The sequence below is a fragment of the Lineus longissimus genome, chromosome 10 (genome assembly GCF_910592395.1).
Source record: "Lineus longissimus chromosome 10, tnLinLong1.2, whole genome shotgun sequence".
In the NCBI taxonomy this organism is placed as follows: Eukaryota; Metazoa; Nemertea; class Pilidiophora; order Heteronemertea; family Lineidae; genus Lineus; species Lineus longissimus.
Window position 1 is genome coordinate 9,077,576 of NC_088317.1, and position 14,352 is coordinate 9,091,927.

General features: G+C 37.5%; 1 protein-coding gene across 2 annotated transcripts in view; it reads right to left on the reverse strand.

Moving 5' to 3' along the window:
- The window catches only part of LOC135494968 (diacylglycerol kinase delta-like), a 782,762-nt gene that overhangs the window by 202,377 nt on the left and 566,033 nt on the right, over positions 1–14,352 (reverse strand). The window lies entirely within an intron of this gene.

Sequence of the window (14,352 nt, forward strand, 5' to 3'; positions counted from 1 at the left end):
TTATACAACCACAAGTAGTAACAGACTTGTTGAATAAAAAAGAGAAATTTGTTGAGATTTTGTCACTTCTAAAAAGCTATAATTTTAAGATAAGTATTAATGTGGAAGTTAACTTCTCTAAAGCTTCTTGTTTAAAGAATAACACCAAAATTCTTCATGAAATTCAATCTCCATTTGAAGTTGTTTTTTAAAAATCAAAACTAGAAGTTGCCGTACATAAATGTTTGGATTACATCACACTACAAATCGAAGAGAGATATTTTAAAGAAAGTGGACTGTCACTTAAAAAGATAAACAGAGCGGATTTATTTCTAGTTGCGTACATAGATACCAAAGGTGTACACTTCATTAAACTTCCTTTCAAATCTAGTTCGATAATTAATATACAATGTAATGACGAGAAGTGTTTTTTGTGGAGTTTGTTAGCAGCACTTTATGAACCAACTAATAACCATTGTAATTCTAGCTCCTACGGGATATATGAAGGTAAAATAAAAATATATAGTTTTCCAGTATGTGTAAAAAAGATGTGCCAAAAATTGAGAGGAATAATTTGAAGATTAATATATTTGGGTCGGTGAGGGCTAATAAGCAATTAAATAATCTGTTAGATTACACTTTGGAACCACTATATCTATTTGATAATTTTGAGGATGAAAACGTAATATATATTTTGTACTACCAATAACATTATATGCTACTTAAAAATATATCTGTGTTTTTTCGTAATAATAGCAGTCATACAAAATATTTATGTAGAAGGTGTATGAATGCTTTTGATAGGGAAATAACTCTAGTTATACACAAAAAGAAAGTCGGGGTACATGGTTATTGCGAAGTCAAAATGCCAAAGAAGGGAAGAACATCAGCAAACCTAAAATTTAAAAACCACGCGTTTAAAAAAAGGGTTCCTTTCGTGATGTTCGCCGATTTCGAAGCAACTAGTGATAATTCAAAAGATTCAGAGGGTGTTCTAGAAAAGTTACTGATGAGGGATCAGAAAAAAAACTAAGCGATTAAAAATCCAAAAAGCCTCTGGGGTGGGATGTTATATTCATTCAGATTATCCAGAACTATTCGAAAGCGCATATTTTTCATACCGCAGTGAGGATGTGGTCGATTGGTTTTGTGAATGGTTAATGCAGTAGGAAGATGAATTTGGGAAACTTTTGAATACAGAAGTAGAAATGGAATAGACTAACGAAGAGCAGGAAAAGTTTGAGTTGGATAAGAAAACCCGAAACCGATATTATTGTGGTAAAGATAATAAGAATAATGAAAAGTTAGACAGGGATCATGATCATTACATCTTTTCATTAAAACACTGGTTAAAATAACATTGATTAAGAAGATAAAAGGTAACACACTAAAACTCCTTCCCAAATCAGCTGAGGACTATATTTCCTTTCAGTTTGGTTGTTTTCAGTTTTTAGATTCCTTTAGATTTCTGCAATCCAGTTTGGACAACATCACAAAATCAATGGTAGATTGTGAGTTCAAAATCACCAGGAAGTTTTATCCAGACAATGAAGACTTCAAATTACTAAGAAAGAAAGGTTCTGTACCATATTATTTTTACACCTCACAAGAAAGTTACAATGAAGAAAAACTCAGAGAAGATATGTTTTTTAATGATTTGGAAAATGAAATGGAATCTCCGGAGGTGTATCAAAAAGCAAAGGAGATTTGGGATCACTTCAAGGTGAAAGAAAGTGGGAGTTGGGACCATGGAAAATGTATATATTTGTACCTAAAATCTGATGAGTTACTTTTGGCAGACCTTTTTGAAAAAATTTAGAGATGTCAATTTAAACTATTTTGAAATCGATCCTTGTCATTGTTATTCCGCTCCTGGTCTCACTTGGCAAGCTTGACTGAAATATACAGGCATCAATCTCGATCTACTAACTGAAGTTGATTCTTTTCTGCTATTTGAAAAAAGCAATAAGAGGTGGAATTTCTGGGGTGATGTGAACTAGATATTTCAAAGCTGATGATCAAAAATAAAGTTTAAATCGTTGAATTTTCCGTATTGTCCGGAATCATTATTTATTCCCTACGAGGAATTGAGTGATTACCAGAATGAATTGCTGGGGGATGAGAAGAGACCAAAGGTTGAGAAACTTATCTTATCAGAAAAATAACAAAAACTACATAGTATATTACAGGATTTTATAATTTTACCTAAAGCAAGGAATGGTGTTGAAAGAAATTCACGATGTCATAAGTTTTAGGCAGAAAAAGTGGTTGGGAAAATATATCGATTTCAACACCAAACAGAGAATGGTGGCCAAAACAGACTTTGAGAAAGATTTTTTCAAATTAATGAACAACGCGTTTTATGGAAAAAACGGTGAAAAACATAAGGAACAGGAAGGATGTTGAGTAGGTGACAGACCCCGACGTTGCAATGAGGAAACACGCCAATCCTAAATTCGATTCGGAAGTTATCTTTGACGAGGATTTGGTTGCAATTATGATGAGAAAAACAAGTATGGTGTTCAACAAACCATTTCACATTTGGGTGACAGTTCTAGAACTATCTAAATTACTAATGTACAAATTCTACTACGATACTTTACAACCACACTTTGGGGAGAAAAACACAGAGTTGCTCTATATTGACACTGATAGTTTTGTCTTAAGTTAAAGACTGACGATTTGACAAAATACCTTACAATTCTCAAATAACATTTCGACTTCAGTAACTATCCAAAAGATAATCCAATGTATGATAGGAGTAAAGTGAAAGTCCCATGATATTTTAAAGATGAATTGGCTGGGGATGAAATTAAAGATCTTATTGTTTTGAAAGGTAAAATGTATGCCTATAAAACTGAGACATCTGAGTCAAAAAGGTTAAAGGGAATAAGTAAACATGTGGTAAAAACTGGTATTTCATTTGACGACTACTACAGTTCGTTGGTTGATAAAAAAACATGGTATAATGATATGAGGGTGCTGAGATCTGACAAGCACAATATGTTTGTAGAGGAAGTTAATAAAAGAAGTTTATATTTAACTCAGGGTCAATTTAAAAAGTTGGGGGAGAAGTATTCAGAATATTATGATAAAATATATGATACTGGAAAATGTCCAATGTTTAAAATTTATCTTAGAACCAACCCAAAAATTTGTTATGGAAGAATGCAAGAACAAGATCGTGAGGAGGAAAAATCTATTAACTTAGAATGATTAAATTATGTTCATGACCTCCATGAGGAAATGTTCATTAATAAACATCTGGAGGTTCTGGGGACGGTTATTGTTTTAAACGGAAACGATATAAGAGAAAATGTAAAAATATATTTATTAACTTCATGCACATTTTTGAGTATAAATACTGTTCAAAATGTAAAATCAGAAAACCTTATGAGCATTATGATGAAAAAAAGTAAAACCAAAAATGGGTTACATGGTTATTGTAAAGATTGCTGTAGGAACAATTTGCAATCTAGCCTAATCTCATATGGCATGTCTGGCTGACCTACCACAGCAGGTGTTGCGGAATTTGTTATCGTTACTCCTGCCTGTAAGTGGCACATCATCTGACAAAATCAGAGTGTACTCAATGTAGGCCTAATGGCAATGCTTCAGATGAAGACCTGATCGGTCCTGTCGGATGCTTGTTTCTATATTGCAATATTGTAGTTGATCAAAAGATGGTGTTTATTCTAGTTTAACCCCCTGTGTGTCTGCATTGGTGCAGGATGTAACTGCTTTTTCGGACTGTTTGTTTATAGTAGGCCTATGTGAAAAAAACATTTCTTTTTTTTGATAGTTTTTTTAATCAGACTGGTTTAAACATGTACCTTGCTTTTTAAGTTAGGCCTGTAAACAATAATGACGTAGGGGCCTTGAAGGCTTTAATCAATATTGTTCTGCCCTGCGAAGAGCGATCGTGTGCAAAGCGGTGGGACAGAATGGGGTACAACTAGATTACCTGGGCTCACTGTCATCCATCCGAATTTGACCACCCCCACTATTAGGAGAGGAGCGACGATATATAATAAAAAAGTGAGGTAGGGGGCGGAGGACCACATGGAATCAGAGGACCCCTAATCTCCATTTGGCGGGTGGCGGGGTTCCCGGAATCACTCGTGGCCAGCTTATCTAACATATTATTACTCATTTATTAGGGGCCTATTACTAGCTTTAACCTTGGGCTGAAGTTTTCCCAGCTTGGATGTGTTCACTGCCTGAACTAGTGGGCCTAATACCCACCCTGACAATATCGCACCCGTTTAGCCATCACCACCTAATTTGCAGGCTTGGATTGGTTAAAGGCTTACGAGTTGCTTGCTTACATTTCATTGATCCATTGGTATTTAAAGCCCCTTATTTCTATTTTCTATTTTTTGCATGAAAAACACGTTTTCGGGATTGGTTGAGGAACACGACCTGCTCTTGTTGGGTCGTCGCTAACGCAGTGCAGACCCTTATTGTCAGTTTTTCCGTGGATATGTCTGTGGCAGCATATGCCTAGCAACCATGCCTAGCAACGGCCATTTTTACTTAGAAAAAAATCTTTGAATCATTTTTTCGAAATTCGCTTCCTACGAATTGTGCGGAATACATCAAGCCTCTTTGTCACCAATTTTCAGCAAAATCGGAGTAAAAGTGTAGGCGGTGAATCGATTTGTTTCCTCTGGGTGACCAATAACTCTTACTGAGGAGTCCCGAATGGAAGGAGTTGCGAGTGATTTGACAGGATTCCCCATGAAGCACTTATGAATAATCAATTTCAATCTTTATTTGTTACAATGATATTCTAATGAAGAAGTCAGCCAATCTATACTGCATCTGGACAATTTCATTATGAAACATAGAATGGTGTCGGCGTTGAATAATAAGGATGCTTACCTGAAGAAAGTGATCAAGATGTCAAATGGTGTTTTGAAACTTTCATTTGACTCCATAGCGAAACGATTGATGATTCAGTCCAAATCAATCCCCTATTAACCAGGGTCAGAATTATGCTATGACTGAGCCATTCGAAATGCTGACACCATGGCGACATCCTGAAAACTTTGCTTCAATGACCAATCGACCTCCTCCACTTTTGGAAAGTTGGAAAGGGAACATACGCAGACCTAATAACTTTTATAACATGTAGATGGTCTCATCAATCCGGAACGTGCCGTTTTTAATGAAATGTTGACCGGTTCCTAGAGTCTGTTTGGGTCGGACACATAGTTTTTAATTAGTGGTTGTGGCAGTGAGATTTGATTGATCTTTGATTATTATTCAAAAGTTACACGACATGCCAATGTCAAGTCTGTGATAACAGGGAGTAATGCCATAAGTTGACTTTCACATGCTGGACTCAGCCTACGCAATGTTAGCTTATAAAATTGGTGAAAAGTAGTTTCGTAAACATCGATAAGCAGACCTAATGATATTGACAGTCTTATGAATTAGTAGAGAAAGTCGGACAAAATAAATTGTGAAAAAGTTATAAAATACGCTAACATAATGATAACCCACAAATCAAAATCAGTGGTCCATTCCCATTATTACCGGCCTGATGATTTAGAATGACATCATAAGCAGCCCGTCAAGCAGGTCAAGATTAATTATTTCTTTCAGAAGTAACCTGCTTAATGCCATTTTACACCTGTAAATAGGTTACCGATAGACTCAGGAATGCAAGATAATTTTCAAAAGCCACTATTGACATTCTCCCAGTGCTAACACATAAAAACAATGGATCGTCGTCCGCTTGTTGTAAAAATGATCTAAAGAACGATTTATGAAGCCGGTGTAAAAGTAGAAAGTGTCCCTCCTTGAAAAAGTGTCCGGGCCTATTTATGGCACATGGTTCTATAGAGGCCATGACCGTCAATATCTCCAGCGCATAATATAATCCTTTGTTCCCGGAAAGTTTATCGTAGGACATTTTAAACGTCTACACAGGCACCCCATTCAGCCATGTCAGCAACACATTGAGTGCATTCGATCTAATCCACTAATCCACATACCCATATTGCACCAAGGGTAATGAACCCAGTAAGACAGGTAAACTTAACACAGCAGGCAGGTGGTGTCTGTGTTGCAATAGCAGATGTCTAGGAGGAAGGCCGCGGAGTGCAATCAATCAGCTTATCTGACCTATTATAAACATCCAGCTGAGAGGCATTCCACCTATTTCGCTCAACTTTGGCTAACGGGGTCTGGCTGTCATGAGCAACATCAGATGAATAAAGTAGGCCTATCCTCTCTCCTTCGATTCCCACAGTAAGGAACGGCAGTGTAACTTATTCGTTTATCCGAAATGAAGAAGAAACTAGACTAGGCATTTTGTCGCAAAACATCCAAATACATGTCGAATCTGCAAGGGGCGCGTTAACGGTAATGTTGCAAAATGAATGTAAAAATTGGTCGCATTGGTCATAAATATTGTCTTATTTTTCAAGATGAGTGTATGTTGATGATAAGACAACGTAAACCAATGACAGACAAGTAATTCTTAAACCTTGCAAGTGTTTTGGGGTCCTTGAAACTCCTTATATTTATCAATGAAACCTTATTCCCACCTAAGGTTTTGACCGGGCCGTCCAAAACTCCCCATTTTTTGACGGGCCCTTCCCTTTAAGGTGAGTACAAATTAAACTTGAATCCAAAATTCCAAATTTATCGAAACATTGAACTTTAAAAAAATTAAGTTCCTCTTTTCTGTTGTTGCTGTACATAATCTTGAATTGTATTGACCGGTTCCACACTTTGACTTGGATTGTATTGGAAATGCTTGATATAAAACAATTAAGGTGAATACAAATTGAACTAGAATCCAAATTTATTCTCAATTTAATAATCAAAAGATGGAAAATAAAAAAATTACCTTACTCTTTTTAGTTGTTGCTGCATATATCTTTAATTGTATTGACCGGTCCCACACTTTGACTTGGATTGTATTGGAAATGCTTGATATTTAGGTGAGTACAAATTGAACCATAATCAAAATTTATTCTCAATTTAATAATCAAAAGATGGAAAATAAAACAAATTACCTTACTCTTTTTAGTTGTTGCTGCATATATCTTTAATTGTATTGACTGGTTCCACACTTTGACTTGGATTGTATTGGAAATGTTTGATATAAAATATTTAAGGTGAGTAAAAATTGAAATCGAATCCAAAGTTATTCTCAATATAATAATTGAAACATGGAAACTAAAAAAAATTACCTTACTCTTTTCAGTTGTTGATGCAGATATCTTTAATTGAGTTGACTGGTCCCACACTTTAACCTTGATTGGAAATGGATAAAAAAATGAAGGTGAGTACAAATTGAACTAGAATCCAAACTTATTATCAATTAATCGAAACATGGAAACTAAAAATTTGTTTGCTCTTTTCAGTTGTTCCTGCACATAATGGACTGGTCCCACATGACTATGGCGCAATTGTCCAATTTCAGCTAAGCCTAAATCAAAATAATATCAATAAAATGCAAAAATATCATCCCATCATTTCCAATCCATTAATTCAGGGCCAAAATGAAAACAAACATAATTAAAGGCACAACAAACACGTCATTGTATGTAACAATGCAGTCTTTTTTGCTCTTGTTTCATTTTGGTCTCAACATGGCTTCCTCCGACTGGTCAATGCTGGTGCGCACGATGATATATAATTTATTGAAACTACCTAAAACTTACGGAGGGTTCCATCATGGGGGGGGGGGGGGTCCCCTCCATCGCACTGGGTAAACATGTAGTAAGTACAGGGGTTTGGGGGGGGGGTCTCCCCCATTGTAACTTCGCTCTCACCGGAGCCAAATTGCTTTTCATGTATGATCCAGTCTTATTTTTTTCTCCCGTTCTCAAGTTGATTCAATTTCGCATTCATACTATTTGGCAGTTCTCATCCTGTGGTGTATGCCTGGTCTCTAGCCAGGCAGAGTGCAGCGAGTGGTGGAGCCTTGCTTGACCTGACCTTGTTGTCCTTGGACTAAATCTTTAGCAGGCCCTACTCACAGTCTAGGACTAAAATGAATAATGATAGGCCTACATACAATTCTTGACGCTTTTGAAATTGAAGTAGCCTACTAATAGACCGTATGCGAAAATAAATCCGGCCATCTTTTCACAGGCAGCGTACGTTTACCATGACATAAAAGTCATGTTTTAAATCAAATCATCACCAAAAGCATTTATTATTCCAAATATCATGAACATTGAAAGGCATTGACAACTTGAAGAAAATTGCTTGAACAAGCTTGTAATGTAGGCCTTTATTTTTACTTTTATTTTTATGCCGTGGTCAACAAATGTTCCCTGTGAAAAGGGTCGTTTCAAAATGGCCAAAGTTTATTTTCGCAGTGTGTCTATTACTATTATTAGAGATGGCAAATCATCATGAAGCTATGAAATCGGTATAGGCCTAATAGTTCCCGCTAAACCTTTTTTTTCAATGCATTGCAGTTGCACGGAACGATTGAATGCATGCAGTTTCCACATGTGTCACACACACTTCACACTTCCGCCGGTTCCGGCTTGAAAATGTTGCCATTCGGCTCAAAAATGATGACACCTCTTCAACACCCTTCCAATCTATGAAACATGTATTCAATTATGTTTGCAACATGTCTACTTACCCTTTTAAGAAAAGAATCAATTATTTTTGACGCTTTTTGTAAAAGTCTGAGTCGTCTTCATTCAACAGCTGCACGTGCATGTAAAAAGGACGCGAAGCACAGCACGCCCACCGTGTCAACACTGTGTCACGTTGACCTAGATTTCTAAACCAAGTCACGTGTTGTGATTTATGATCATTTCTGGGAATATTTCTTGGAACATTACTAGAAGAAAATGCGAGCACAGTGTAAAAACCAGCTCGGGACCATACCCAATCATCCTTTGATGAAATCGGGGCTTAAAAATTAAAATTAAAATTTCTTTATTGACTTTAAACATGCTGTTGGACTACATCTTGCTCATTTATCTGGCTCTTTTTGGTACAGGGCCTGAGAAGCCATCATTAAAGGAAATCAATAGCCAATACGCCTATAAAAATGGGGAGTTTTGTTAGGCCCGGCTCAAACCTAAGGTGGGAAAACGCTCTCATTCATTAATCTAGGCAGTTTCGATGACACTAGACAGTTTCACTTTTTTTTTTTTATCCCATGAATAGCAATTTAGCCTTCATAATGCATTGTATCAAACAATCGATATATCAGACGATCAACCACTATCATGGCTGCCGTAAATTCAGTAGTATTTGTTACATGACATCTCATTCAAACCACTGCTTATCTTCTTTTGTTGTATTCCTGATTGGCCCCCTTTAAGCCCCTACTTCCTCAGTATGTACCCCAAGTCTCAAGATGGCTTGTCACATGGTTGGTCTACGCGAAACTGCTGCATCTTCATTATGATTATGATTTTGCTTGTGACACGCTGCTAAATACAAATTATTTTAGTTCAAATTTGTTCGGTCCAATCATGGCAAATTGGTTCAATGCTGCTCAAGAGAGACGGGATAGTATTATTACTCACATCTTGTAGTTTGTTCGTTGTCCACTAGGGTGTAGAAATTTGGTCATTAATGGAACTCAAGCCAATTTGCTCGCGCAATCGGCGTTGGGATTATGATAATGATTTTGCTTCTGAAACGCTGCTAAATACAAATGATTTTTCTAGTTATGTTGGCATTATATATCGGGGGCGGTTCTAAAATTTAAAGTGATTTAATAATTGAATAATTAGAGCCTACATCCAACCAACGGCAATGAAATATGCGACTCCGAGGGAGCTACCTGGTGACGAGTGTGCGAGATGGTTGGTGACGAGAATACTAATCACCCCGCAAAATCAGCGCCATTTTGAAATCAAAAGTGCGACAAAAAAAATTGTTGGTATATGGATTGGATTGACCAAATAAGGAACATATTTCCCCACGTGTATATCTTACGCACCCCGTCCTAACGGGGGGCCTATAATCCTATCGAATCAAGAGTTCAAAATATTGGTACCCTGGCACATTTCCTGGTACAGCTGCAGCAAATTCTGATTCAAATGCAACAATTTTGCTGGAACTACTTTCCACCAGCTCCAGTACAAACCATCAGCTGCAAAGCCAGCGCAGCTAAAAACAAATCACTAATAAGCGAGATATTGCACTTTTTACCTTTTCAGATTTGGCCCCCTGGTGGCCTGGTGGAAAATCAGATCGAACCAAAATTATCTGACCTAATTAGTCAAGTGTACTTAGTTTCAAGTTCATAGCTTTAGTGGTTAAGATGAGTGTCACATGTACACTCCTATGGCCAATTTAGGACATATGTGACTCGCCATACAAAAAGGTACCTCCGCGCAGTAATGCATCATTAAAAAAAAATGACAATTCAAAGTTAGCGCCTGAAACTCACATGTGCCCAATTAGATAGTTTGTTCAACAAGTGGCACTATTTTAAGAACTCTATACAAAACAGGGAATCCCCAATTACGACCGCGTTTTGGCGTACAGAATCTTGAATTATTTTGAAATTTAACTCATGAAAACTGAGAAACCAAGTTGTTTAGGACTGGTAGTGTTAATTTAGGTCAACTAAGGTGCTGCCACCTCTTGGTGTGTTTTTAAATAATGGAACTCATCAGTCAGTGAGCTGAGAGCCAACTTGGAAGATCACCACCTATTTCTATCCAACCATATTCTCTGTTTTTAATCCCAAATTATTCAAACAACCAACAGCATTATATCAGGTAACATCTTAGCTATATTCACATGTAATCGTTTGAAAGAGGTGATATTATTTAGACCTATTTCACTAGTTCTACAATTGCCACTCCCTTCCCCATACACTTTCCTGCATTATCTGAAGCATGTGCAGTGAGTGTGTACTGTATCTATTCAGTCCATAGTTTAATAATAATTTATAGTAGATTCCCTCTTCTCTTCATTTGCTCAAATGTACTACTTGCCAAGCTCTGGAGGCAATCACGTACATAAGTGATACATTTATGTCTTTCACCCTCAAACTTGATGAATATTTTGGGAAGGTTTATAAAACAAGAGGCCCAAGGGCCTGGCGCTCAGCTGGATGACCTAATAACATAGGACTGAGGGTGTAAAGTAGTAAATATCGGCTTTATACTACTGTCTGAAGGTCAAGAGAACACGATATACCACTAAAATTTCCAATGCAGAGCTGCCAGCTGGATGAAATATGATTGAACTAATCAGCCATGGTATGTAAATATTACAGGAGGCAACGGAATATATCCCTAGTTCAGTATGTTGTATCGGTAGCTTTACAGAAAAGAAGTGTCAGAGAGGATGAGACTTCTCCATGGACAACTGTGGTATGTCCAGGCTGGGTTGTACAGCACAAGGATACAAAATGCTGTCTGTAATTGAGAGGTATCCTGATTTAACAGAGGTCAAAATAAATAGAAATGACCAGTTTGGGACTAACACCACTGTCTTTTTTTTAATAAGGTAAGGTTACAGGAGTCAACAAAATTAATTTTATTGAGAGAAATTGACCTGTCCTGCAGGTGGTTGGAATTTACAATACAAAGGGTCATGACATTGTGTACTACTGCGTATCCCTAGTGAGTCGATCTATCCTTGGCGCAGACAGGTTCAAATTGGCTACATCTTGAATAGATTGCATTGCGATGAAAATCTAATGCAATAAAGGAGCAATATCGAAGAGACAAATTAATCAAACCAATTGTCCACAGACTCAGACCCTGAAATGGCGTGATGTATGCGTGCATATAAAAGTATATCAATTGGTCCGATAGAGATGATGAGGCAATGTCAATATGCCTTGTTCCTTAGTCAGCAATATGCCCCTTTTTATACAGAGAAGAAGGAGAACCCAGATAGGCCTTCACATGTCGGCTTCCAAATGGCTCGAACCAACTGTACTATCACTACTATAAATTTAAAATGCGTGCTCCTCCTACATGTAGCAATGTCTCGGTCAAAAAGGCACTTAGTCGACAGGCAAGCTAGAAGTTCCCGCACCGTGAGGAGCTCCTTGGTAAGGCCATGTCAGGTTCCGCACGCCTCTTCATATCCATCAAGTATTGAAAATGAAAGCTGTGGTGAGAACATAAAAAGACCATGGTCACCTTAATTTGAAAATCCCTTCATTTCATAATCAAGGGCTACCTCTGACTAAAACAGCACCCATAAACAATTGACCACCAATTTGACCCCAGCTCCTAACTGCGGGAAAACCCAAGTCCAGCAACCAAAAGTACTAAAAATACATTTTTGTTTACATGTCCCCCTACAGCCAGCTGTTCAAAAGGTAATGTTATTCACCCCACAGGGAGTGCAGGTAATTGATTAAGCCCCTGCATAACTTAGCACTATAACAGCGATGGCTTGGCTTCTGTGGTAAGGAGAATTGACAGTTTTTTTACGGGAGTAACATTATTGTGTTGCTTAAAACGTCTACTTTTTACTCATGTAAGAATCCTAGTACTAATAATAACTTCAACTTATTTTCCGCTTATGATAACACAACACGCATCTTTATGATCATGATCTTTCTCAAACTAACTGAATGACCTAATCGCCTTGAACGCACAACCACATATCAATCCGCCCCGACAATCAACAACAAAGTTTTCGTGCTTTTAGCTGTCAACATCAATGGCTATAATATACTCCTGCAGAATAGTAGAATTAATAGAACTAATTTCCGAAATTTCCAATAGTTTGAACACAAATCAGAACATCACCCATCAGCTGGACTCAGATCTGCATAAATTACGATAAATAATGAGGTCGTCGCTTCAATTTCGCAAAGAAAGTTGACTCCATTCGAAGGTTGTTTTGACCAAATTCCGTTGAACTCATCGTTATGAGGGCATTTGAACACATTCTCATTGATCTTTTCTATAAACGTGTGAAGTTTCGTACCAAAATACATTTCCGTAAAGGCTTAAATAAGAAAATTTGTCACTTGCAAATCATCGCTCCGGTAGAAATAAAAAGGTCGCCACCATTTTCTTGATGATAGTTCTCCAGGTAATCTCGGCGGGAAATTTAAAGCGGGGTCATCCGGGGTCAAACAACAGTTTTGCTCACTACCGCCAACTGGTGACATAAATCGACACTAATCTATTTTATATCAAAACTTCTGTATCATGAAGACCTTTTCAACTTTATTTCAAGCTTTTATCTGCTGGAATAGAGCGTCCAAAAATTGTTTTTTCATTTACGCATTTTGCCCCCTGGGGAGCTGAATTTGAGTTGAATCGTCCAAATTTTTTTCCGTAAGCAACATTTTCTGCGGTGTTTATAAGCAAGACTAGATTTGAAGTGCCTCGGTTGTATGATTACAAAATGCCAAACTTTGTCTACAGATGGCTGGATGGATGGAAGGATGGATGGAAGGACGGACACCAATTGAATAGCTATTTGACTAGCTCCGCTGACTTTGTCAGCTGAGCTAAAAATTATGTCAGGTATGAGATTATAATGGGCCGGTGATCCTCACATTGAATTGAAACCTGTGTGTATAGAAACTACAAATTTAACAACTTCACAATGCACCAGCAACTCAAAACTGAAAATTTGCTCCCTACTGGTGTTTTTGCATGGCGGGTCACATTTGACCTCTGTGACCTTGAACATCAGGTCAAATCAAAAACACGTGCGACATGTGATGTATCCTTGCTTGAAGTACCTTACATCAAATAATACTGAAAACAAGTCACTAATAAGTGAGATATTGAAGTTTTTACCTTTAAACCTTTACAGTTTGGTGGCCAGGTCAAAAATCAGATCGACAGAAATTGGGGGGTAGAGGTTATCTAATGTTGGGAGTCATGTGTAGTAGGTTTCAGGATCATAACTATAGCAGTTCAGAAACGTGCCCTATTACACTCTAACGGCCAATTTACGCTGTTTGACCCTTGTGACCTTGAAAAGTAGGTCAAATCAAAAACCCATCTGATATGTAAATTATCCTTGCTATACCTACCATAAATTGATTATCGAAACACTTATAAGCCAGCTCTCGCGCTTTGTTTGATTTCACATATCACCCCCTGGTGGCAACAAACAGAGTTGGATCAAAATTTTAAGGGTGCTGTGCACATCATTGGAGGAGTACAAAACATTTACCAAAGTTGCAAGTTGGCATGTTGACCGGTCTAGGGAGATATTGCTTTTGGACGAACTGACGGTGTACGGTAGTACAATATCTCCCCCCTTTTTTTGGAAAGCGGGGAGATAATAATCCCCTACACTAGGTCATCACACCATTTAAGTGTTACATCTGTCACTCAACCCGTTCTCGAGTTGTAGGGAGGAATGCAAAAAACAAATCCTGGATTTGGTCTCAGGCCGAAAATCTATAACAATTTTCAAGTCTGCAGGTAA